Here is a 27,693-nt window from a genome sequence, read left to right as displayed (position 1 = left end):
ATCCCACTGATCTGCCCCGTGCATCTGACAGAAAGCCTGCTCCATGTGAAGCCTTCTGCCGGGAGCACCGAGGAGGACATGCTCCCACATGGCACCTGCCATGCCCAGGAGGTACCAATACCCAGCTCTCCCCTGACACAAAACCCTCCCATAGACAGACCAGAGCCCATGAGCACCCCTGTGAGCCAACCAGACACAGGATCAGAAAAAAAAGTTTGGAAAAGCCTTACAGGAGGACAGAAATCCATGAAACTGCTAACAGATTCCTCATGCAGGAAGCAGTGACTGGAATTTCAAATATGAAATATATCATCTACCCTATACCAGACAATGCTCTATGTTTTCTATTGAAATTTAGTACAGGGGCTAACAAGACTTCCTATGCCCACTAGCTGGAGAGGGCTGTGAAATCAGCAATGGCTCATGGTCTTCCCCTTTTCAGAAAGTAGATTCTGAATGAGACAAGCATTGGGAAAACAAGCACCTTAAGCTCAGCAGAAAGGGATTTTTTGCTCACTACAGCAGCACAAAAACCAGATGGAAAGGGGCATATTTCCATTTCGCTTTCTTTGCATTGGTTCTTCTTTTATACCCGGTGCCAAGCTGGTGAGGCTGACAGCCATCTTCATTTACCTGGCAGAAACCAGCTGCAGGTAGGGTTTTCACATTATGACAGTCCTGCTAGCATTTTCCCTCTAATTATTTTTGTTCAGTATTCTACTCTCCAGGCCCAAAAGGAAGGAAGAGCTTCAAACACTTGGAAGAGGTGCCTGCCCCTAAAGAGAAGTATCCAGAAAAACTGCAATTCAGAATTGGAAAAGCCTAATGTCTGTTCTACAGAGGTTTTTTTTGAGTCCTGCATGCAGAGGAGAGATTTTCATTTATCAGGCAGCAGAAAGGGAAGGGCTTTCTACCAGGGGATTTTGAAATTCTTGGTCAAAGGTTAACTTGGTTTTTAACTTCAAAGCACAGAAAAACAGGGAGGTTGAAAGAATACAGTAAAACTTCAGAGGGATATAACCAACCTGAAGCCAGGCAATGAAGGCACGTAAAGCTGCCTTCTGTGCTACACCTTTCCTTGCTCTTGGCTTCACAGGCAGTTCCTAAGAAGGGAGAAGGCAAAGTCCGTTTGGGAAAGTTTAAAATATAATCAGATTTTTCTGGCTGGCGGCACCAAAGGTGGAAAGGCAGTTTCACTAATTAAGGTCTGAACTTCTGCTTCGACTTCAGTTTTTCATAATGCTACTAGATATTTTAAAATATGGTACTCATTCATTGCAGGGTGCAGCACCCGCAGGGCAGTGAGTAATGGTTTTACTCTTGCTTCAGTACTGGCAGCAGCATGTTGGACTGGAAAATGAACCTCTATTTCCTATCTATTTTTATAATCAGTTTATCTACCATCTCCTTAATTCTTACCCCCATATGCACACTAGAAACAAAACATTTAAATCTCAGTACTACGCTGAAATACATTCACAATGCTGCCATTGACAGCTCACCGGCGACACTGACTTGTAACTGAGGACAGCATTTGGCCCCAACCAGTACATCTGTAGTCTGTATGAAAAATTCATGAGCTAAATCTTTTCACTTCTTTTATAAATAGGAGACAAAACGAGAGAGTCATCACTTAGTCAGCCAGGGAATGATTCAAAATCTAAACCTAGGATATAATGTTAAGGAAAGGAACTGGTAATAGATACAAAGTATATTTTCTTCCCACAGCAGGAAAAAGGACAAGATTGAGTTGTTCTATTTTATGCTGGCTTTTTTGTTGCTTCCATTAATTAGAAATGTATACAATACTTACTAAACATAGTAATAAGAGACCAGACACAAAACACAAATCTGTAGTATTATATGCCCCGATACATTTTGCTGCAGCCCTGAAGTCATACATGTTACTGAGTTCTGGTTTATTTGCAAGCTTCCCTATTTCTCAAAACACAAACATTACTTCTGTATTTTGTGACTAGCTCTGTGTTATGAGGTGATACTAGCTGAGGATGTGACAGCTGGCAGGAACTTTTGAATCGAAGGGTCTCTTTCTGACTGATGCATACAGAGCTCTGTATTAGCTCTCACAAGATGCACTGTTTACTAAAGATGATTACCCACGAGTAAATAATGAGTCATGATATCCTCCAAAAAGCAAACACACAGAGTTAAAGAATGATTTCTAACATGGGTAACCAAACAGCACTGAAAATTGAATCACTTAGGTGCATCTGTCCTAATTAAGTGTTAAAAACCAGAAAAGCTATAGAAAATAGCCATAATCACATAAAAATCTGTTGGAAGATCTTGAAAAGACTGTATCTCTTTTCATACGACTGTAAAGCACCATTTAGAAATGGGTGACATACAAATAGCTAAATGCAGTCTAAAATATATGCAGGTACAAACAGAAAAGGGATTTTTTATTTGGACAACAAACACAAACAAACCATGGCAATTTTGTCATTCTTGATGGATTATTACTCTGTCCTTACAAACAATTCAGACCAAACATATTGGAATTTAGGCAAGAAAGCAGCACAAATTTAACACCACAATTATAATAGGGATGCAAACTGCTCATTTTTATTATGTGTTATCAAATGACTTCCTAGCACTTCGGGAATTTAACATCAGGAAATTCACTTCCAGACGATCACCAACAGTGGTGAAATAGTCTCTCCTTCATTATTGCTATTTCCATATGCATCTTACTTCTAATGCTACCTTCTACATTTCTAAAACCACCACTAGGCTCCAGAAGTTCCTCAAGGGAATATGATGACAGAATGAAGATTATGAAAAATAGGCTTACATCCACTATTCACCTGTAAGGATTTTGCTGAAAATAGTTTACTCCCAGCCACTCTGCAGAGCCACCCAGACACCTGTGAAGCTCATCAGAAGTTTTAGAAGACAAATTAAATTAAATCTAGTGATCCTTCTGACTTTGCAGCAGCTAAGAGTGGTAGCTCTGGAGTAACAACAGGAGTTAAAGACCATAAACACACTGTACTGGAACTGTGACTTCTTATTTAATCTTCTCAAATGTTTTCTCGTAAGAACTATACTGTAATCAGCTGGATTCTTAAAAATATATTAATAAAAATTAAAATTTAAAAATTAAGAACAATAAGGATTATGAATATAGGAATACCAGTTATTAATATAGGAAAAACCAAGCACCAAAATTGCTTTCTTTGTGAACACCGCCGTATTAGAAAAAGATCCAGTTGAAATGGGCATTGTCCAAACGTTAAGACTAATGCTCTTTACCTGACATGCTATGTTTTGAAATTATGGATGTCAGGATATATTTGAAAATTTCATGAGGATGAAAGAGTCCCATTAGATGTCTTTACACTGCTCTGCCATGACACCCCTGTTCAAACCCAGGTATGACCACCCCATTTTGGGGAGTGCTGCCCAGCTGGGGTACCAAGCAACTAGAGGAACAAAAAGCTGTAATTCTGACATAGAGACAGGGGTGCTTTTCCCCCTTTCTTCCCTGTGTACTTCTCCTAACTCTTGAATTTTTTGACCAACCTACAATCTTCACATACTTAGTTGGATTTTCTGAGATTATGTGATTTTAAATCAAAGTTTCACAAAAGCTGTTGTAATATTTTAAACACCATATTTTTTTTTTTTTTTTTTGAGAAGAACCAAACAGCCAATGAGATGGCCAACCACAGCATGGATCTCACAACCTGCCCTGCAAGTTTTATAAATTACAGATACACTTTTGAATTAGGGTCGCATAAAACCTGCAATTCTGCAAGGTCATCCTCCTTTTCTGGCTGACTGGTGATTGTTAAGATCACTGAAAAGGCATCAAGTAGCTTTATCTGTCAATGTTCCCAATAAGAGAGATGGCACTTTTTCCCTGACAATCCACAAACCTCAAAATACTACCAAAAAGAAAAGGAAAGGAAGAAAAGATCAGTGCAATGAGAGCACTTCAACTAGAATAAAGACTCCTTTAGGGCACTTTAACTTCCAGTCTGAAGCTTAAAGGGAAAATTAAATAAAATCTAAAATGTCACACAGCGCTTACAAGATTGCATATGCTTACTTCAGGCAAATACCACTGAATCCTATTTTTTCTGCATCTTGCTTTATATTATTGCACATGTTTAACTAAAGAAAAATATCACACTTAGATAAAGAAATACTTTAATGTATTTTCCTTTCTCCTTTCCATGATGTAAATGCCCCATACTCTCAGTGTTGTTACACTAGAGTTAAATTAGGTCAAAGGCATTTAGTGTTCAAAACCAGGACATGTCACTAATACCAAAAATGATCATACAACATAGGACTTCAGTAGCTGCCTACCCCTCATTTTACTAAAGTGTTATCATTCTATAAAACACAGTTGCTGGTGCTTTACACAGCTTAATTCCTATCAACCACTTCCAAGGTGTAATACCTTCACACATGGACCAAAGTATAGTATGTAAATCCACTAGATAAATTTTAAAAACTCTCACATTCTACAGTAACCTTCTACCAATACTTTCAGTCAATACAGACAAGGTCACTAACAGATGTATGCAGACTTTGCATCACACAGTCTTTTCTAGTTTAATTCTCACTCTCTGTTATTTTTCCAAATCCCACCTGAATTCTTTCATATTTAATCTCTTCTGGTTAGGAAAGAAAGAATAAGTAAGGAGCAGTACACAAAAGGGAGTGTGTTGTTCTGGGACTGGGCTTGTATGAGTTACATGAAAACAGCAGAAAACTGAGAAGAGCTGGGATAGCTGTAGCATGACGCCATGACCTCTGTTTACAGCCACAAATTACATCAGCAAAGTGACAGTGTTCTGTGTGACCCTGCATTGCCTAATTTTCTCTTTTTTATCATTACTGTGCTTGTCTTCACTTTACCGATCCTAGTTACTTCCTCCAGTTTGATAACGGTCTAACCAAACACATATTTCTACACGTCCAAGCAGAAGACCCAATTTTACTGTCAACACAGCCAGATCAAAGCAGCTAACCTGTTATGGAAACAGCAAAGCCAACACCCTAATAATGCCCCAATTTCTTCTGTTAACCAAAGAGATAAAATTATTCTTAATTAACAATGTGTAATTCAGCAGAAACATAACTTGAACATAAGTGCTGAAAGAAAGTGAAATTCATTAACTCAAAAATACAATGCATTTAGTCCCAGAAATTCAGCTACTGATCTACAAAATGTTCAGAAGATACACAAATACGTGCTATGCTGCACATCCAGAGATAACAAAACAGTACAGTATCTTAATTCAGTAGGTTTTGCTCTATTTGTTGAATTACATAATGTTGATTAGAGGACATTAGCTTGGATTACAAAGGGAAGAGCATTAATTGCATTCAGTATCAATACCACTAGCTAACTGACATATAGGAATATAAGAAGCCTTGAGTTTTCACAAACTTCCACTAAGTTTTGAGTGAAGATATCAGTAAATAAGAAATGCAACAATATTCAACAATGAGATTCCACATTATGACAGGAAAAAAAAACAAAACAAAACCAAAACCTAAGGTAAGGGTCTGAAGAAAAATACGTGAGAGCATTGTATAAATTTAATCCCTAAATCAACATATTAGACTTGCCATATACACAGATGCAGATGGCTGGGTAAACTGATTCCAAATTTAGCACTGTAGATAAAATTACTTCCATCTTAAAAACACCCTGTAAGCAGATCATTTTGCTCACAAAACTGTTGAGCTTCGGAAAACAGCAAGCTTGTATCACCTACCTTTATTTTTGCTTTTCTCAATTCTCCAGCCATAATAGCCACTGAAGACAATCCCATTAAGTTTCATTTAGGAGTCCTGACCCCGACTTCAAACATTGCAGGAAGACATGCATTTATTGAACATATGTAATGTTGACCAAATTTCAAAAATCATTGTTGGGATCATGGCTTTTTTTTTTTCTGACATATCACTTCACATAATCTGCCTGTAATACTCACTGAGACTTTTTCACACAGAAATGAGGCAGTAATTCCACCTCTTTGATATTATTAAAAAGGTAGCTTGTTCACCACTATGAACATCATTGCAGAAAACACATCCAAGTAAGCTAACTTGGTGGTGGTACTGTACCACAAAGACTGCTGGCATCTGCTGGCTATAACTTAGTAGCTCAGATTTGCTATGCTGAGACAGAATATAAAAGGTATGACACCAGACATCATTTTTTCTGACTCAAAATGCATCGACCAAAAAAATGCAAAAAGCATGCAACAAACACAAATCCCTGAAGATTATCCTCAATACAGATAAGCTCAGCAAAAGTTAAGCGATTAAACTCTAACTTCTGATCTGTCCATCTGCTTTCCCCACTTTGTCCTGCTCTCCATATGGGAAAACAGGTGAGGTCTTGAATTACTCATATGTAGCTCTGTAGTTTTGCCCACACCCTTCTTCCTGTTACACCATCGCCCAAGTGTTGTGAAATCTGGAGCTCCTAACAGAGATTGCAGATCTTCACACAGCAATAGGTAAAGCTCAGTCCTATCCTATCACATGCCTTGCAACATCTGCCAGGTTGAATCTCTCAAATTCTTCCTGCCTAATGCTCTTTCTGGGTTTAATTATTCCTTCTCTTAAAGAAGAAAAAAAAACAAACCTGACATTGAGGTTTCCACAATCCTAATTTGCAAATTGTTTCAAGCTCTTTTAGATTAGATTACCTTCCAAAGAAACTACTCTCATGTCCCAAACACAGACTGTGTAGGGCTCACAATGCCTTTGCTTCTTTCAGCTGCCCATGTTCACACAAATGGCTTTCACTCTCTCCAGGAGGTCTTTGAAAAAGTACAGGATGTTCCACTCATCCAGAGCTATTTAAAGGAGCAAGACCTAAAGAAATGTTGACAAGATTAGGCATGATGTATAAGGAAACACTTAGCAAGAAAACATTAGAAAAGAAAATCAGACCGTAGATTTGATCTTGTAGATCTGTGCTTCAGTGGCAAAGGTCTCCCTTTACATATCTTCCTTGTACCATCAAATAATTAATTCAGCTGCAGACTTGTGATCATCAAAATGGACTACAGCTATATTTATAGACAGACACATTTTGAAGAGGCTGAGGTCAAGTTAATTTGGCTTGGAGTTGAACTTCACAAAGAGGAGTCCGAGCTTTTTGTCTTATTGCGCACTATGTTTGCGCAGCCGGCAAGCAATATCCTGCCAGCAATCCCATTCCGTTTTCCTTCTATCTTGATCATAAATTGCTGATAAGCTTTCCTGCTAGTCCTAAACTAAGAAAATAAAGTACATTAAAAATATTGAGAAATTAATTTTTTTCAGGAAAAAGGCAGCCTGCAGTGTTGTTGTAAAACACAGGTCAAACTGATGTGAACTTTATTATAGGCATGAATTTCTTAGCTGCCATTTGTGGAGGAGCTCTATCTATGAGCAAAGGTAAAGACATGTCTGGTACACACCTGGCTGCCAGCCAGTGTCCACACTGGTCCCCACAGGGCTGCCTCATGAGTAGGTGTAGCAGTAATGGGAGAGGGAAGAATGCTTGAGTTCAGGTTTTGTGGCTGCAATTCTGCCACTTGCTTTCAGAATTCGGTTTTCTTACTAGAGAGACAAGTAACCCTAGAAAGAGACTTCTGAAAAAGCACAGGGAGCCAAACTGGACAGAAAAGGTCTAGGGAGAAGGGAGGGCAAAGGTTCACAGAGTAGTCTGCTTATGTAAATTTGGTCCTTTACATTTACATTCCTATGAGCAAAGTATAATCAGAAAATTACTACTAAACAGCAGGCAAGTCCTGGCTCCTTTTTAAGCCTATGATTCTTTCTATGGGATCAAAGGCAATGATCCTGAGAATTTGCCTCTTATGTGCAAAGGTGAGAGCATAAATTCTCAGATTTCTAAGTTTTAAGCAAGCTCATAGCTCTGATCTGTGCATAGAAAATGTGTTTAGAGCACCTTTTAAAGTTACAGAGACGCTTCAGTTGTTTGGTTAGAGAGAAGCAATATAATTTGTTCTGTTAATTTGGTATAAACTCATAATTTTTTTTTATTCTCCTGAATGTATTACAGGAAAGCCTGGCAGACCAGCTTACTTTGAAAGTATGCTCTACACTTTCCATTGAATGAATCTACCTTAAATTATTTTGTATTTCGCTCAGCTCTATCAAAGTGAACTGCAATTCTCTTTGAAAACCTTTTCAGAAAGTTTCGGTCAAGGAATGCCTGAGGATGGAGAGGACCTCTGCAGACTGTTCAGTCCACCACCCTGCTCAATCAAGCAGGGTCACCTGGAGCAGGTTGCCCTTGACCACGTCCATGTGTTCTTTTAGTATCTCCAAGGACAGAGATGTCACTGGGCAACCAGTACCACGAGTCCTGCTATTTCTGCAGAAGTAGCAAAGGAAATGTTTGAGGTTGGGCTTTTTTCTGTATGCAAAACTTTAAATTCTTTTTCTTTCAACTACTCGAATTCTATTCCTTGGAAGAGATCCAGAAACTTGGCATGAAATGAAGAAATTAAAAGGATGAATCCTGCTGTACCTGTGAAAATAAAAATCTATTCAAAAAGGGAAAATGGGGGAGAGGGGCTTGCCTAAGTTTATTTGTGCTTCACAAACATTTCTTGTAGTATTTGAAAAAAACCACATTTCATCCAGATCCTCGAATTTACAAGCTATCAGGTATTTCAGAAGACATGAAGACATCTGAAAACAGAAGGGAGCACACTCTATATACATATGGTTTTCTGTATACATGGTTCCATGCAAGGAAAGTGGCACCGAATAGAAGCCACTGCAGAGCAAAAGCAAGGAGACTTGTCCATGTCACTGTAAGAAGGATGGAGAAATGAGGATGGCTAGCTCAGGGAACTGCCCTATAGAGACAGCATGACCAGAGCCCTTCCTCCATCGGGAATTATAGAACCCAGCACTTTCCCCAGGTCATGCTATTCCCACTCGTGCCTAACCTCCAAGCAAGGAAAGCCCTTCCCAAAACTAAAAGCGTGCTTTGATATGAGGTTTCTTGAAGAGGTAACAGTAGAAGATCCTTCTGCCTTGCAAAACACACTCCCACCATCCACCCACTGGAAAGTCATGGCCAGAATGGCTGCAAGCACATTCCCTGCATCCTACCGTGAGAGTGGCAGCGGGTGAGATTCATCTTCCCTGGGCAGAGGATGAAAGCAAACAGGCTTCCTAGGAGGCCTGACTATGAGAGCAGTCTCTGGGTTCTCCCAGAGTTCAATGCAAATGAAAACAGCTGCCATCAAGATGGTATCTTGTGCAACAACCTACTCTGCAAGAAAGAAGGCTTCATGCATTTTGGAGGCTACAGAGGCTATCACCATTTCTGTCCAAGTCTCACAGCACGTGTCAGTGCTCACATACACAGCCAGCAGAACTGCCAGGTAGGGGTGCAGGGAGGGAGATACCAAATGGCAGTGGGACTGGGGACAAAAAAAACCCCAAAGAACTCAATACTCAGAAATGCAAAAAGTCAAGAAGGCAAAAGCACAGTTCTGGGCAACACAATAGCAAGTGGGGCTCCTGTCATTATTTTATCCCTTCTGTTGGCAAGACGACCCTGTAAAAAAGAACCAGGTTCATGGCAGCTGCCTTCAACATCAGCTAGATTCAGAACTGAAGCAACTGACAGGACGTTCCAAGGGGAAAGAAGGTCAAGGATGCTATCTCCATCCATAAGACTCTTCAGAAAAACGAAATGTCTCTAGTATCCCTCTCCCATTTCTGGCAAAGGAGAAAAGTGTGAGGTGTCTGAGGCATGGGAGTGGGGGCAGGGGAAACAGGAGAAGCAGGAGAAATAAAGAGAGCTAAACAGTTTGCAACAATTAAATACAATGTTGGGTAAACAGGTTAGATACCTTCATGGCGGCAGAGGTGATTTTGAGCTCAAAATTCACAACCATTGAAAAATTACTGTTAGACATGTATAATGCACAGGCAAGGACCACATGCTCACAATATTCCACATAACCAACTGCATTCCCTGTGATCTGATCCCAAGCTTCCTGGTTTCAAATAAAGTTAAGAGAAGGTACAGTTTTCAAGGATGACAATTATTACATAGGGCTAAACACCCTGAAAAGTGAAGCAATCCCATCCATGAACTCTAAACCTCAGTTTACCTGCATATAATCAAAGACACCTGAATTAAGGCTGCATATAAAACCCTCATTCTGGTATTTCTTCTCCTTTCTTTAACCTTAATAATCAGCAACTTCTGCAGTAAAATTGTTGATCCAAGTTCTCTGGCCCAAGCTGTTTTATTCTGGTCACACAGAGAATTTCAATAAACTAAATCACTTCAGGAAGTCACATCAGTGAATCAGGCACAACACAAAATATATGCAGTTCAGCACCACATAGGAAGTACTCTGTGTTCCAGACACAATTTTCTCTGTATTTTTAGAAATAAAATTATACTGTAATATCTAATTGAAGCAATTATTTTGCTTTAAAAATTAAACTTGTCACAAATACTCTGCAGGGGAATATTCTTTTAGTGCATATGTGCGTGGTCATGTATATTCTGGAATTACATGGCTACAACTCTGTACAGATTCTTTTCCTGTTTATCTAAGTGGATAATGCATTTCACCTTATCTTTTTTTAAAGAGAAAAAAAGCAGTATGGAAAGACACCTAACTTAAAAGACTCAAGATAAACCCTTCAATTTCCTGAAGGGAGGAACACAGATATTTTAAGCCTTATAGATAAATGCTACAGGTCATAATTATACATTGAAGCATTTTGCATACAAACATGCCACATTTGAAAAAAAAGACATATGAAATATTAAAACAGAGCCAGGGACAAGTTAATAAATCATGGGACTAAAACTATTTTAATATAAAGCTAGGAAACAGTATAAAGTCATATGAAAGCAAGCCTACCTGACAAAAGTTGCAAGAAGCTAGGCAAATGGAATGATTTTGTGCTAAAGGTCAGAGGCAAAAACAATGCTAAAGAAGAAATAGCTTCAATTTATTAGTGCTTATTCTTTCCACTGGTAGGAAACCAAGCAGCAGCACTCCATACCTGCCAAAGTACAGCTGGGCTGGAGCACATGGCAAGGAGCTGGCATAGCAGAATCAAGAAAAAAAATGCAAAATCATGAGTGGGAGGTGTGGAGATAACAGGACATTACCAGGGGCCAAGGTGCAAGACCAAGTTAGTGGAAGAAAGATGTGAAGGTCTACAAATGAAAACATAAGAAAGGAGAAGGCCCACAGTTCAAGAACCTTGTATAGATGTAGATAATGACAGCAAACGTGACACACGACTCAAGGAAGCCAACTCGCAGTGCTGATGAAAACAGCTCTTCTTACCCACAGAAGTATATTTTTCTTGTGAATGTTTGGAAAATGGTTCATCCATATGCATTTCACTAAGATATCAGTTAGTGAGCAATTGTTCAAGGATCCAACTACTTATGTAGTTGACAGATACTTCTAATTTTCTTCAAAGAGCTCCTTTATTTTCCTACACCACAGCTGTTGCAAAGCACATCTTACTGTCAAGCAGCACTGGTGCTGTACCTGTGGCATGCAGCTCATGCCAATCAACTCCCATAAAGTATTCAAGAAGATACTCAAACATCAGCATCAAAATAAGCAAAAAAATTAGCAGGTGAGCAGAATGAACTTCCACCCAAAATAAATCATCATTGTGTATGCAAATATCCAAGTGATTTGGTTCTACGTGTACCAACTTCACTCCACTCAGTAGAGGAAAGACTTACATTTGGTTTGACTCTAAATTGATGAGACATTGATCTTCTTGCTCTGTTTTCTACCTTACTGTTAGGCAGTTTGACAATCAGTCCTTTTATTTGTTCCAATGGAAAAACAGAACCCTAATTTATTGGGCTAGGTTCACCAGAGGACACAGAACAGTTCTGTAGTCTAGAATGATCACACTGCTTTCATGCGTATAATCTAATTATAACATAAGAGTATTTGCCCTTTTAGTTCATCGGTAAAAATTATTACAGATTCTCTCTATTTAAGACACTTCAGGATATAAAGTATTTTTTAAACTGTGGTTTAATCCTTTATTCTTTCACTAGTTCACTAGTTTCACAGGATATTTAATTTCTAATAAGCTAAAATGGGTTAGAATAAATTGAGATTTTTTTATGACCAAAAGCATTTAAAATGGAATACTCAAGTTAACTTTTGTATTTCAAAAAAAAAACCAACATTTTATTGCTTTCAATTTACTCCTCACTAGCTGCAGGCTTACATGCACTTTGGCATTGTGACATTACACTGAAAAGGTTAACAGCAGAAACAACTTTTCCAACCAGTCTTTTTACTTGCATTGTCCCCCTACCATGACCATATTTAAATTAAGTAGCTGTGATGGATAATGGAAACAATCTCATTCACGTGTTGTGAATTAAATGAGAGAAACAACTTATGCAAGACTCAATTACTTTATTCAAAATGTCCTCTTGGACCACATACAGCTGATGGAATAACACAGAATTAAAGGAATACAATTCTTTAATCTTTACACAGAAATTTATAGTCTGCCCTTGATTTTAGTGACGAAGGTTCTCATAACACATGCATTGTTTGTTTAGTTATCCCTGTACAATATATAAAATCCTAGCTCATCCCTAAGAAGTGAAGCTATTTCTCCACTGCACCATTACTGAAACATTTAAAAAATGTCAGCAGCATTGCTGCCACACTAGTGGCCATGTGAATTATTCCACTAACTTTTTTTATGGGATAAATTAAGCCAAGGAGTTCCCTGGACTAAGACTTCCTCACCCACCCAGAGGCATTCCTTCAGTTAAGCAGATAGAAGGAAAGTGCCTTGGTGACTTGGCAGAATTCTGCTGTCATACACCTGAAGAGCTACCATAATAATAACAGCTTTTATTTATTTACTTAAAGGGGGCCATGCAGGAGAGAATCTAGAACTACATACATAGCCATTTCTGATATCTGGAAAGAAGGGAGCAAAAACAAACTGTGGAAATAATAGGAAAAACCTTCCTGATTGATCCTCTGACGCTTTCCGACAGAGAATTCACATATTTAGATCCTGGCCATAATCTCTGCAAGCCCATGGCATGGATGTGGTGCCTCAGTGCCTGCAGTTAGGTGGAGAGCACCCCAGCAGTATCTCCACCTTTCCCCCAGAGGCCAGATTCTCATGTTTTAGAAATCCCACAGGAAAAAGGACAAGATGGAGAAAAGATGCAGCACTGCTACCCTGCACCTTGCAGTACAGCTCTGCTCTCTGCCGTGACAGCTGTCTCTCATTTAAGAGCAAATTAATTTGGCTGAGAAAATTAGCACTTTCCAAGTCCTAGAAGGAAACCCAAGGCATGAGGGCTCACAGTAACTGTGCTTCTCCTGCCTTCCCTCATCTCAGCCTATTTATCTGAGCTTCTTTCACATGCATGCCTCTTTTGCCTTCTTCAACTTTCAGTAACATGCAAACTCCAAATCAGAAAACCAGAATTTGATGGTGGAAAGATAATGAGCTCCAGAGTTTCCTCTTCCAAGGAGCCAAAATTCCTGGTCTCACCCTTCCGGTGGCAAATGAGATTCTTGCTGGAGGACGTCCTCCCCCAAATCAGGTGGATATTTTTGAGGTTTTGTCCCTTGACTCCCTTCCAAATGGAATCAAATTTCAAGACAGGCTACACTAGACAATAAGCTCTGACAAACTTCTATGATTTAAGTTTAGCAGTCCTTCTCCTCCCTACTTTCTCTTGGCTGGGTTTTTACATATAGCCAAGAGGAAAAATCCTGCTCACCACCAACAACAGGGAAGCTAGGAGAGGATATATGCCTACCACAGGTATGTGTTGTTCTGCAAGGTTCTTCACAGAACACCAGTATCTGTTACCACTAACAACTTTCTCCCCTTCACATCTGAAAGGAAATAAAAAAAAACAAACCAAAAACAAAAGGCAGCAAACAACCATATACTGGGCAAGGGAAGTACAACATGGACATCAGAGAAAGCATGTCTTACGACTTCAGATGTCCCACTACTACTGCAAGCTCTTTGAAAAATACCTGAAGAAACCTGTCTTCAATGTAAGCAGCCTTCAACAGAAGCACTTTCACTTTTTCCAAAATCACATATGTCATCCTCACATAACAGCAAATGATCAGATAATAAAATTAATGCTGTAGCATATAGGAGAGTGTATAAAAACACCACCACCTTCTATTAAGCAAAAGAAGATTCTCACAAAGAAAGAGACAGCACACAAAAAAATTGACTTTACATAATGACTTGGATATGCAAAGAATTTCAAAAGGACTGAACAATTTGGAGTAGCCATGATATGCTCAGCACCAGCTCATACAAGACTTTATCCCAAACCTGTAAAAATCAATGGCAGATTTTACGTCAATTCTAACAGACTTTGCTTTGAGCCCTTTCAGTTCTGGAAATCAGACTCCACAGAGTTAAAAGCAGATAAAAGCCACAGTTAAATCCTGCCTTTTCCAACATGGAGCCATAACACATTTGAATTTCCATCCAGCAGCAGTGCCCTTGGTTTCACAACTGGTACGTCAGGACTAGATTATTCCATCATTAGCAAGTAACAATGGAACACACCAGCTCATCCAAAGGTCACCAATTCAAATAAACTGGAAGAAGGCTGAGACTAATTTAAGGGTCCTGGGACTAATATGAAGGGTGATTTCATGCCAGTTAGTGGAAAAGAAAAAAAATCCTTGTCAGGAAGGAAGTAGGCATACACAGTTTCATGTAACTTTTGTTGTTATTGTGCCTTAAACAGCTGTTATATGAGAAAGTGAAGGGCTATACTTTCCAGTGATTTACTCCAGCTTCTTCTCTTTAAAAATGCCCATACGTTCATATAGCTGTTTTATTCAGAGTTCAAAGTAAGGGAGAGAACTCAAGACTCTCTGTGAGGCAATGCAACTAACCAATGCAACTGCATTGATTATGGTAAAGTCTCCTGAAAATTACCTTGTTATTACAGAAATTCCTTATTAAAGAGCAAACTCTTAGCTCTGTTGTTTTGGTTTTTCTTCTCAAATGTTTATTCAGAAGGGAAAACAGGAACCAGAAAATCTAGAAAATTGTTTCAACACACAAGTAGTACTGAACTATAAAAGGAAAACAAGCCATTTTTTATAAAAATATCCAGTCTATCAATTATGCAAACATATATTTATGACAGACTAAGTTTTGCAAATAAACACTAAATATGTTACTATAACTAGCAGATGGCTCAGTTCGAATGCACGAATTTTGTATTAAGTTAAAATACTAAAGCGAACACGGCTTATACTGTAGAAAAAAAAAAAAAAAAGTCCCGTTTGCCTTCCTGGTCAGACCTGATATTTATTTTACAGCATTTTTAACCTGTGTTTCGCCTTCCTCCATCCGGATCACACGGGGGAAAACAAGGTTTCGGGGGACCACGGGGCTGTGGGGCTCCTACCACTCACCAGAACAGGTGCGATCCTTCCCTTCCTACCGGCACCTGGCTTCGTGGGGCTGACAATTCTGCCTTTTCCTTTTTACTCGCGCGCTGCCTGATCAATCCACCCACTACTGCTTCCAAGCCTTCCTCGTCTATATTTAGTTAACAATTAACACATTTGGCTCTTTAACTTCGCGGATTTCTGTTGTTGTTGCTGTTGTCGCCGCCGCTTTAGAAAGTCAAATAGAAAACTTCAACGGATAAACTCTTAACGGGGAAATACCACCTATGCTGCAAACATAAATAAATCAGGAAGCGCCGGCAGCCGCCGCTCCCCCCGCCCGGCCCCGCCGCCCCCCGCGGTGATGAATACCGGCGCTGCCGCGGCTCCGTCCCTGCCCTCCCCGCCGGGCCGCGCCGCCGCTCGCCCCCCGCCGCCCCCGGATGCTGCTGCGGGCGGGCGGGCGGCGCCCCGACGGGCCGGCGGAGCTCTGTCCCCGACAGCGTTTGCGCGCCGCTGCCGCCGCTCTCTCTCCCCGCCGCTGACGGCTAAATATAGTGAGCGGCCGCGGAGCGCGGCTCGGCTCCCCCGCGCTCGCCCCGCAGCTCCCCGGGGGCGCTCCGGGACGCCAACCTGCGGAGCCGGCACCCCCTGCTCGCCCACGCCCGCGGTCGGGCGCGCTGCCCGCCGAGCGGCAGCCCGGCTGGCTCGGGGGACTTACCGGCGGCGGAGCGCCTGCCCCGCGCCGCTCGCCGCCCGCCCGGGCGCGGTGCGGTGCGGTGCCTCTCGCCGCGTCCCTCCCGCCAGCCGCCGTCTGGCTGCGGACGTGACCTGGATTCCCCCCGCCTGCGCCGCCGCCTCCCGCGGGGCCGCGCACACGCCGCGCCGCGCTGCGCCCCCCCGGCCCGGCCCGGCCCGGCCCGGCCCCGCCCGCCCCGCCGCCACCGCTCACCTCCGGCCGCGGCCACCCGACCCGCCTCGCCTCGCCGCGCCTCCCCGAGCGACGCGCGGCGGAGCGGAGCCCGGCGCCGCGTTACGCAACGCGCCCCGCGGCCCCTCCGCGCCGCGGAGAGGGTCGCCGGGAGGCGGGCGCGGGGCGGAGGGAAACCGCGGCGGAGCCGGAGCCAAAACCGCCCCCGGCGGCCACTTGTAGCGCCGCTGGAGCCGGGATCCCCCCAGCCGCGCCGCGGCCCCGCGGGCGGTGCCCGGCAGGGCGGGCCCCGGGGCGCCGGCAGCGACCGCTTCGCCCCGGGGGCTCGGGAGGAGAGGAGCGGGCGCGGCGAGCGGCTGCGGGCGGCGGGACAGCCGCGGAGCCGCGACCGCGGCGCTTTCCGCCTAGGATATTGAAATGCCGTGGCCGCGGGTCGTCCTGTCGGAGGGACACGGGCACGGCAAAGGAGGAGGATTCCCCGTGGTCTGAGGCCGAGGGCAGCGGCACCCGCTAACAACTGTGCCGCGCCTCAGCCGCTGGAGTCGGCAGCCAGGGCAGCCGCGGCTCTGCGCAGACACAAAGTTAAAGGGCTTGTTGATGGCACGTCCTGCATCCGGCTGGATTGTCCCGCTGTTGACTCGCACGCTTTTCCCATGGGCTTTGACAGGCACACCCTGCTGCGGGGCCTCTGTCCCAAGGGTGCGGGCAGCCTCGGCGGCTGCTCGTGGCTGGCAGTCTCCTCTCTTCAGGGATGCCCGGGGAGGGCTCTCCCCTTGCCCACACATCTCTGAGCTTGGGGAGCCAAGGGGTCAGGCTTACCCAGCCGCCCTGCTGACAGCTGATCCATGCAGGAGTCAGCAGGAATGAGGTGGCTGTAACCACTCATGACAGGAAAATGAAGACTGATGGGCCTCTGGACTACTAAACCGGGGTAAATTGGGTCTCAGAAACATGATCACCCCACCTCAGGCCAGCACAAATGCTGCTCCTTGCTCTCAGCAAGGCAAGCAGGTCTGGGAGCCTGTGTGTTTCCTGGCCTTCAGTCATGCTGATAAGAATGTTCTCAGAAAAAGATGACAGTACATCCCCACCACCCATCTCTAATTCCTGAGGCAGGGAAAGCAAGGAAGAAGTACCCCGAGTCTCATTAGCAGCTATCAGCTTGAGCAAGTAAGATGGCGTCTGAAGTAACAGGCGTGAAAGCAATAGCTACTTGAAAGAATAAGATCGGTTTGTTTTTCCTTAAGGAATTACAGGAATATTAAAGCCTTCTTGCAGTTATAAATCATTTAATGCAAATCATTTAATCCAAACAGAATTTTTACAGGCTCATGAGGCTCACTCATTTTGCCAAGAGTGAGTCATGTACAAATAAAATGAAACCAACAAAGAAAAGAGCTCTCATACCATGTGTATGTGGGTGATCCTTTGAAAAACTTGTAATTATTTTTTTAACTCTACCACAGCCAGGAAGACAGGTTTGTAAAGCAAGAGCAGACCTTGATAGCTGTAGCCTATCCACATGTACTTTTTCCTTCACTCAGAAAGTAACACAACAGGTCCCTTGTCAGGTTAACAACAGTAATACCTGTCTAATGTATCAGCAGTCCCTCAAACGCCGTGATTTCAAACCCAGTTGTGTGCTGACATACTAAGGCAGTGAAAGACTTCTCAAAAATATGAAAATAATGTTAAGTGATTAATACTTAGTAAAAGATTGCAGTACGCAGTTAATCCCTCGCTTACGGGTTAGTTAAGGACTTGAGTTAGACTTCATTCTTCACTCCCCGTGTCATAAATATGTGCTGCTAAACACAGAGCACAGCATGAGCCAGTGGGGTGGTGATGCACTGCTCTGAAATGACTAAAATGCAGGGACACAAAGCCATGTGATGGTGAGAATGGGAGCCTTAAAATGTGTCATCATCCCCATAGAATGAAACCGACACTGAATGCCATTCACTGATGGCAACAGCAAATATTTGTGGATACCGGAGAGGTACCGCTTCCTCCTATATTCTGATGCCAATTCCCTGCATCTTTTGGAATAGATATGTCAAAGTATCTCAAAGTGTTTCTCTAGCCACCTACTTTGCATGAGGACAGATGCTCCTGGCTCCTCACATGACCACAGTTTCCCTTCCATCTTCTTAGGCAGAAGATGATATTCGCATATGATCTGTAAGTCCCCAGATTTGGGAAATCCAGGACCCTAAGCCCTCAGTAACTTTCAATATCAATGCCCTCCCCCAGTGCCTAAAACACCACTCCTATTTGGCAAAAAGAAAGGTCCTGTTCTCTTTGAGTTCCAGGGATGTGCCGTGACTACCATGCATTCACATAAATGCTTTTCTTAGCAGCCATGAAATGAGGTTTCAGTACAACTGCAGGACATGTCAAAGAGCCTCTGAAACCCTGCGGTATCTGTGCTGCCTGACCTGGAGCAGGCACGAAACAGGGAGGGAGGAGCAGAGGGAGGTACATATTTTGTACCAGGACAGAAATGACAGCATTTTCCCTCTCTGAGAAGCAAAGTTCAGGTCATGTACAGGCACAATTTCCCACTGCATCAGTAATGCACAGCCTGTGATTTTGTTTACAAATGCAGGAGTCAGAAACTTCCCTTCAACCAAAAAAGCAGCCTAACACTGACCTCATCAAATGCCTGACAGCTGGACCAGGAGTGCCTAGGATGTAATCCAGCTCTGAGATGAACTGGAAGAGAATCTGTACGCCTTTCAGGGCATAGTCAATGAAAGCATAATTCTTTCTTTCGCATTTTAACACAACAACTTAACTTGGTACCTTGGTGGATTTCAGCCTTTATCCTTTATTGCTCTCAATTTACTTTTCCTCTTAAGTAATTTTTGTCTGGCTTTCACACCTCAGGGCTGGGCAGGCAGGAAAGAGCTTTAGTTTCTTTGGGCTCTCTGATGGTAACAGACATGGTACATCTGACATCAGCTGCCAGATTTCCTTGTCACTGATTGGTTTCTTTTGCTCTACAGATCTTTGATTTTAGGGTGGTTGTTTGGCACTTCAGCTCTGATAGAAATGACTTAGTGTTTTTCTCAGAAGTACTACACACCTCACCTGTTCCATTTTTAATTTGTTTGTACACAAGCAGGCAGAAAGCACAGGCAATGAAACATGAGCTAAGCTGAATCACTTGACCACCTAGCACACATTATCTGGTGGACAGGGGACCCTCTAATCACTTTCTGAAGGACGATCTTACAAGACATACAGGTTTTCTTTGCTATTTCCCAGGCCTCTTACTTCCTGAGTACTATGGTGCATGAGGACACGGTGATTAAAGATGAAAATAATCATGGTAAAGCAGCAGTTTAAAAATTACTCCAGTCTGCTGATTAAATGAAAACGTCACCTTTCGGCAGACAAAGAGAGTCCAAAACATTTTGTTTCCAAAGTGTTAAAATGAATGTGAAAATCAAGAAGCATACATGTCCCTTTCATTTTTAGACTACCAGGAGTGAGTCAGCACAGCAGGAAAGCATCCTGTGTGAGTCCCTCTTTAAATGATGGATAAGCAGTGCTTATACACACAACAAAACTGATGGACAGTACGTGACCACAATGAATTTAGATTAACTTCCATTTATTATTAATGCTAGCTGAGGCCAATCTTCTCTAAGTGCCATGAAACACTTCAAAACATTTTGGTGTTAACTGCAGGTATTTGGCCAACATCCTCTAGTCTTTGTCTGGGGCAAATATCCATTTCCTGAAAAAAAAAAAAAAGAAAAAAAGAAAGGAAAATAAACCAGTAGTACTATATACTGTTTCTTTTCCACTTTGTTTTCCATTTTCCAATACAGTGTAATATATGTCTGTTCCAAGATTTCTGGGGCATATAAAAATAACCTCATGTAATAGTACTTTGCTTTTGTGCGTAGATCCAGTTCCATCCTACCACCAGAATTCAAGGGGAACCAGACCGGATGTGTGAGAAGAGAAATGAATGAAAATTGAGACAAATAGGAAAGAAAAATAAATAACAAGAAGGAAAGAAAAAGAGAGAGAAACTAATCTGGAGGCACACTCTAACCTCCAGCACACAGTTCATATCCATTTTTGATCTGTCATGAAAAAACACAGCAGGGGTTTTTTTTTCAAGTTATGCGAGGTTGCACATGGCACAGGAAATTAGTGCTCAGTCCACACAACCAAATGAACATGGGCAAAAATACCAAAACTGAAAGAAAACAGTGAGATTAAATAATTATCAAGAAATTATTTTTAATATCTATATTTCTAAATTGCAGCATGAAAGTATGGGGAAAAACAAGTCTCAGCTCTCCTAGACAGAAGCCAGCTTCCAGACTAAACAGGAATCTGTGTATGTTCTCTTCTTATTGCAAAAGCTGTTTTACTAAAAAAAGGCTATTTGGACTGTTATCAAAGGATGATGTGGAGGTTCAAGAAAGTTCAAAGCAGATCAGACAATTTATGGTCGACAAGTCCATCAATGGCCAATAAACATGATGATGCAATCCAGTGAAATTTCTGGTTTAGGAAATTCCTGTATCTTCTGACTGCCAGAAGTTAAGAAATCCTACACTTGTTCTATTTCTTCCAGTCTTTCTGCAAGCTAGATAGGCTACTGGAGTAAATAAAACCACCAGTTCATTCTTCTTATTCTCTAAACAGATCATCAAGAACATTCTCGTCCTAGTGCCATCTGTGATGACTTTTTTAATGAGTCATGGCTCCAAATTTCATGATAGTGGACCTAGTTTGGATTTTCCAAAAATTCATACCAGAAGTAATTTCACATTAGCAAATTAATATTAATGCAAAAAGTAGATGACAAATGACTGGCTTCAGTAGCTCAGATATGTAGCTTTTCCTTCATACCAAATGGAATGGTCAAGGAGCACACTAGTAAGGACAGCCCATCAGACAAGAAGAAACAGCATTTAACTGGCCTGCAGAAAAGCCTCTAGTTTGAAGTGGTTGTGGCAGCACCAAAGGCTTGCCACACAGTTCCCTCTCAGCAGTGGACAAGAGACACCTCTTTTGAGAAGGCCCAAATGAAGGGTGAACACAGCTGGGAGAGAAGGTGGAGTGGGAAGATGTGTAGAGGTCCTATTGAAACCAGATCCCTTGTTCCAAGCCGCAGAGGTTTCAGTTAAAAGATTAGGGCTTGGAAAGGCTCCTTCAGTTGGAATAATTATAACTTGGTTACTCTGAGGCAAAGCTGAAACACACTGGGGAGAGTCTTGATTTTGGAGACCTGACAGAAGCAAGAGTTTTGCAAGTTCTCTCATTCCTAATCCAAGACCATATGGAGCTCAACTACCAGGTGGGTGGGTGTATTAACTGAGGGATCGTGCAGCTTGTCCTATTCTAAATCAACTTGTTCCTCATAAGCAATCATTACTATGGAAAAGAGAGCAAGAAACATAGACATGCTGGGAAACAACCTCCACCTTAGAGTAAAAATAACAAAATCTAGGAATTGAGATGGCACCTTTCTACTAAGTTCAGAGCAGAAGGTAGAACCCTGCTATCTCTGCTCTGGAGGAGATGAGTTCATCTACTCATTTCAGTAAGTAAAAACATGCAAAATAATGTTCTATAATCTTCCCATTCATCCTGCACTCTAGCTTTAGCAGTATTTTGCTAAACTTTATTTTAGCAGGCCTAACACATGCAACAAATGAGATCACTTTACCATCTTCATCCTGAATCCATTCATAGCTGAATTTCTGGAAGATTTTGGAGATATGCACAGTGTTTTCATGGAAGTATTTTGGTTCCTAAATTCTCCTAAGAGAACTGGAACACAAATATTACCCTGGTGCTAGCAGCAATGCTGTAATAAATAGCGTTATAATCCTATTAGTTTAGAATGGGCTGCCATTTTTTGCCCCAAGTGTAGCACATAGTGTAGTATATATACCAGCTCAGTGTAATACGTAGATTTTCAACAGTCATATTTTAGTAAATGCAAAATTAAACTCAATTTTCCTGACATACAAGAGGAAAGTGTCCTCTGAGTGTGATTATGGGCTTCATGTTGTGGTATTTATGCTAATAGTGCCTGCAAAAGGAACAGCTCCTTCTCCTAGAAAAGCTGATCTGTCAGGAATCCTAGAAGATACTTTGGAGGCCAGCTTGAAAAATCTCTCTGTAGGAAGGAAGAGGGAGGAAGGAAGAGTCCTACTTCAGTCAAAACTTTGGCTTTTCAAGTGACCTTCAAGCACTGCAGCAGAGTGTCAGTGTTACCTGGTGTGCATAAAGCTTTGCAGAGGGAAGTGCCTCAGTAGAACTCTTGCCTGACTGCTAAAGAGTAAGTATAGCAGTTCATGGCACAGCTATGCACAGCATAGCTACACTTTTTTTTTAGATACCTGGTCAGCTGAAACCCAGTAACACTGAGATTAAAAACTTACTTATAAGAATAATAAGAAGTAGTATGGAAACACCTACAGGTCCTTCCTGATGTGCTCAGACCCAGGGCTATGAACTCCTGGAACAAATTAGAAACTGGCACTACCATAATAGCTGGGTACCTCATTTCTTTAGGATACATTTGAATGAGCAAAACATGAACAAACAAGCAATGGATGAGACAGATAAGTTGCTAATTCCAACATGCAGGAACCTCCTGCTTGTTAACTTATCCACCCTAGTCAGTCCTCTGACTGCAGAAAAAAACAATCCTCCAAATCTATACTTGTGTACCAGGGAAATAAACAAATTATAAATGCACAGAGACAGGCTGAACCACTTGCATGTTGTTTTTAAATTATCTTTATGAAAACGAGAACCTGGGGAGGAGCTGGGATGATTAGAAACTGATGACGGCATACACTACCAGCTTTTCCTTCCTCCAAACACATCATTTCTTTAAACTCACTAGGTCTTCAGACACACCAAGAGCAGTTACTTATTCTTTCTAAAGACTTTTGGAAAGATGCTACTTAAACTTCAAGCACTGTGAAAAAGAAATAAACATTTCAGGAAATCTTACCTGTTTAAACCATTTTTTTAAGAGTCTAATGATTTTTCAAAAATAACAATTAGAATTTTGCCAAAAGTATCACTACAAACCAGAATTAAAGTGTTTCCCCACCCTGATTATAGAATTCCTGAAATAACATAATGATAACCTGAATGGACTAAATTATTTTTAAAAAATGTGCATTTACTGTTCACTATAGCATTGTTTTTCATCATTCAACATTGAAAATGTTCATTAATAAAGTAGAATTCATTGGTTGTATAACAATTCTGGTGCAAAATCTTCTTTTTGAAACTCTAATTGATCCTCCAAATGAGCTTTATTAATCATTGATAGAAAATTGGCAAAATCCAACCACGTACTTGGGCAACCTTTCAAAATGTCCAATTAGGTCAAATCAAGAAAGTCCTAGAAACCAATTACAGCAGCACTTCTATGCCAAAAAATCTCATTGTACTCTGAAACAACTGCAACATTATAGGAAAAAAAAAGAAAAAAATCAACCAAAAAAAAAAAAGCAAAACCCCTCAGTGTTTCTCTGGTTATGCATCTGAATTACCACCTCCATAGAAATGTGCCAAACAGCCACTCCTTGAACTACATCAATTAATGATATTTGCTCACAAATTTTATTTATCAGCGCCATAAATGTCACCAAGCAGTTCACCACAAGGAACAGTGCCAGCCAGCTCCTTAATCTGTCAAGCAAACATTTGCTCCCCTTCAGCATTTTTATGTACATCTCATCTCCAGTGCTCTAATTGCACGTGCATACAACGTCTCCACCTTTTTTATGAGTTTCATGTGTTCTGTATCTCACCTGCGTGTTTGTACATTAACAACTGTGTTGACAATGTGATAAAAATAATCTTGGCGGCAAGAACAATAGCGACCTTTATCTAACTTCTCAAGAATGTGATCTTTGCTTCGGCAGAACTTCTGCACGTACAGCCCTATGGTGCTGGTGGGCTGTTTGAGGTGTGTTCTGCTGCCAATCCTAATCCCACCACCCACAGTTAAGAATTAATTAGGACTTGAAGATGCCAGAGGGAGGCAAAACAAACAAAAATAGCATTTTAATTAACTGCAAACAATAATTAGGATTTTGCATTATGTTTAGCATCTGTATATTTCTGTACTTACTGCAGTGACTCTGAACCTAATGAGATCATCCATCTAAATCCCAGAGGACTGGACAGATCTCAGATCCTAAGCACATCTCCTACAATATCTCAAAACAGTAAATAACTTGTTCATCCTTGCTGTGAAGACCAGTAATTAATTTTTTGTTAAAAATCACTGTAATTGAAGTTAAATCTATATAACCTGGCCATACTAAAGGAGAACAAAATATTCTCACATACAGTAAATACAGCCTGAGTTTCCATTTCTAGATGTATACCTGTTCTGCTATTTCATAATACAGTGTTCCCTACTTTATCATACTTAGTTACTTAGTTGATTAATTATTTATTTATTTACTTATTTCTCTTATTTCTCTTTTACTTTTTTATTAGTTTGTCATTATCCCAACAAAATTAGGAAGCTGGTGTTATATTTTTGCCAAAGTCATGAAAGTTATTTGCAACATTTTCCACTCCAATGCTCTTTAATTGCAATGTTGAGACTCAGAACCCTCTAAAAGACCTCCTATGTATTTTAGTTACTCAGTTTTCTTTGTCATTTGATCTTGAGCTGGCTAGTTTACAAACAGGGTCCCAGCAGTTGATCTCAACACCAAGTATTACATTCCCTTGACTCGTGCCTGACGCAGTTAGCTGCCATTCAGAAATCAAATTCTTTAACAAAAATCTCCTTACCTTCACCAGGAGGGCAGGTAAAGTTCCTGCAGTTTTACTTTACCATGTTTTTGATAAAGATTAACCACCAGGACCTATTCATACAGAAGAGAGTCAAGGGCTTCTCTTGCGCCTGTCTCTAGAAACCTAAAGGAAAACACCTCTCTGAAGTAACCACATGGTTTTTGTGCTTTTTGTGTTCTGTTGTTTTCCAAAAGCAGCTAGACCAAACCTCTTAACGTATATTAACTGTGGCTAAAACCTTAATTCACCAAGGAAGAGGACAGAACTCATAGTACCATTTATATAACGCAGCCCCAATATCTCATTTGAATTATAGCCACTATATGTCAGGCAAGTGCAACCTTTTAGCTAATATGTTGAAAGCTTCGTGTGGATCCTTTTCTTCCTCCCATTATTAGTTTATTAATCCATTAATATAAAAACCAGGAAATATTTTATAGATCCTGCATATCTCTATCTGTCTTTCAGCTTAAGTTTCATAGGTTCCATGCGTTCTCCCTTACATTTTGCTAAACTTGTAGGGACAGAACTGATGAGGAATAGTATTGTTTTCCTCTCCGTAGCACACTTTTTGAATTGCAAATGAAATAATTGTAACAGAAGTATTAAGAACTTAATAAAAACAGTAAAAACCAACTGGTCCATAATCAGGAAGCCAAGGTCAGACCCAAGTGTAAAGTTTATGTCAGGATGTATCCTAATGTAAGATATCTTTTGTTAGAATGACTGACATTATAACTGATTGCAAATGGGGCTGAATTGCTTTGTTGACCTGGAAAGGTCAGGAATTTTACTCTGTTTTTCCTCTAATGTTATTTATGTAATGCCTTTTCTTTAGCTGTCTATATTCTTGGAACTACACCACGTTGTTACATTTGTCCTCCTACAAAAGCTTTCCTTCCTTTTTATTCACGGTTTGTTTTGGTTTTTGTTGTTTCTTTTTTTCTGTCACGGTGTCAAACACCCCATTAAAAATGCTACATTTCCTTTGGGTAGATAAAGAAATCAGTTGCCCCCTTTCTTTACATTAAATGCTGGTCTGTCATGGCCCAGAAAGCCCAGCTTGGTACAGGATAGCTATTAGGCTGTTCCTGGTCTGCAAGACATCCTGTAGCACAACATACCTCATAGTTGTGTACGTGCTGCTGTACAAGAGTGGCTGAACCTCAGCCCTTATCACAGTTGCCCCTTCTAGTTGGTAATACTTCCCAGGAAATCACCTCACACTCTTTTGTCTTTCTTCCAGGTATATATAAAATCTGTTTTTTCTGTCAGTACCTTTGGTTTCCAATGCCTCATAAGAGAGTTTCAGGTCTTCCTCCTTAACTTTCTTGGCCTTGCTTCTGACATGCCCCTGTCATGGCAAATACATCATCCTGTATCAGCTGTTTTCCTGCTTAGTCCTTTTTCTGGAAGTGCAACCCATAATACATTCAAGAATTTCTCGGGTTTCTCCAGAGTATCTTCATGTGCCAAGAAAATAAAAGAGTAAGTCTCAGGGTCTGGGGTTCTAGCTTTAGCTGCCATCCATGTAGCAAAATGAGCTCCCAATTCCTTAGGACAGCAGTGTGGCATCTTCACCTCACATATAAGTCTGCAGAAACACCTCTAGCCGTTCAACTATCTACTTATGCTCTGTTTCCCAATCTCTATTCCTAATCCTTTTCTACAATTTTCCTGCAAGCTGCCTCTCTTTTTGTGTCTTACTTGGGTTGATCTCCAGATTGTGACATTTGTCTGATGAAAATTAATGTAATTTATCTCCTGCTTTTCAGCCACTTTCTGAGTAATTCTATCCCATGTCCTTTCTGTTTCTCTTAAACTAGTCAACTTACTCCAATATTACTTTCTGAAAATGTTTGTGTTACCTGGAGCATGCACTTAAATTTCTATTTAATAGGATATTTCCATCATTATCAAAGACATTTCTTTTGATTTAACCTTTTTTTTCCTGTCTTTTTTTTAAAAAAATTGCTAAAATCCATTGCTGCTTTTTCCATGAAAACAAAGTATTGTTGTATTAGCAGGTTTTCTTTCTTTCTTTCTTTCTTTCTTTCTTTCTTTCTTTCTTTCTTTCTTTCTTTCTTTCTTTCTTTCTTTCTTTCTTTCTTTCTTTCTTTCTTTCTTTCTTTCTTTCTTTCTTTCTTTCTTTCTTTCTTTCTTTCTTTCTTTCTTTCTTTCTTTCTTTCTTTCTTTCTTTCTTTCTTTCTTTCTTTCTTTCTTTCTTTCTTTCTTTTTCTTTCTTTTTCTTTCTTTCTCTCATTTTTAAGAGATTCCTTTTTAAATCTGAGACAATATGTCTTTCTTAATTTCACTAATAAATCCTGATGCTATTTTCCAAGCCTTTTTTCCCTTTTTTTCCTTTTTTCCTGGCCTTCTCATTTATTCTGTTCAAGTTTTATCTCAAGTGCTCAGTATAAATTTATATTAGAATCTGTCTATTTTCAGTTTATGTTCATTGATTCAATGAGAGAAGCCAAGACCTTAAACTTT

At 40.9% G+C, this 27,693-nt stretch overlaps 1 protein-coding gene and 1 long non-coding RNA gene across 6 annotated transcripts in view; both read right to left on the bottom strand.

Annotated features, from left to right (window-relative positions):
* Positions 1–16,496, bottom strand: part of THRB (thyroid hormone receptor beta) — a 151,524-nt gene extending 135,028 nt beyond the window's left edge. For 2 of the 5 annotated variants that reach the window (XM_086851436.1, XM_086851414.1), the window contains exon 1: positions 16,408–16,481. The gene's annotated coding sequence lies outside the window, so the exon portion shown is untranslated. Of the gene's footprint in view, positions 1–15,479; positions 15,584–16,176; positions 16,239–16,407 lie in introns of those variants that run through there. The other 3 variants (XM_086851442.1, XM_086851421.1, XM_086851429.1) reach the window with 3 other exon arrangements.
* A 1,100-nt stretch (positions 16,497–17,596) lies between these two features.
* Positions 17,597–27,262, bottom strand: LOC111923481 (uncharacterized). Its single transcript, XR_015276616.1, has 2 exons — positions 23,387–27,262; positions 17,597–20,131 (listed from the first exon to the last, which is right to left on the bottom strand). It is a non-coding gene; the product is annotated as an uncharacterized LOC111923481 (long non-coding RNA).
* Between the last annotated feature and the right edge of the window lie 431 nt (positions 27,263–27,693).

The sequence above is a fragment of the Cyanistes caeruleus genome, chromosome 1, assembly GCF_971803275.1.
Source record: "Cyanistes caeruleus chromosome 1, bCyaCae1.hap1.1, whole genome shotgun sequence".
Taxonomy (NCBI): Eukaryota; Metazoa; Chordata; class Aves; order Passeriformes; family Paridae; genus Cyanistes; species Cyanistes caeruleus.
Note: the sequence above shows the minus strand (reverse complement) of the source record. Positions and strands in the feature narration are given on the sequence as shown.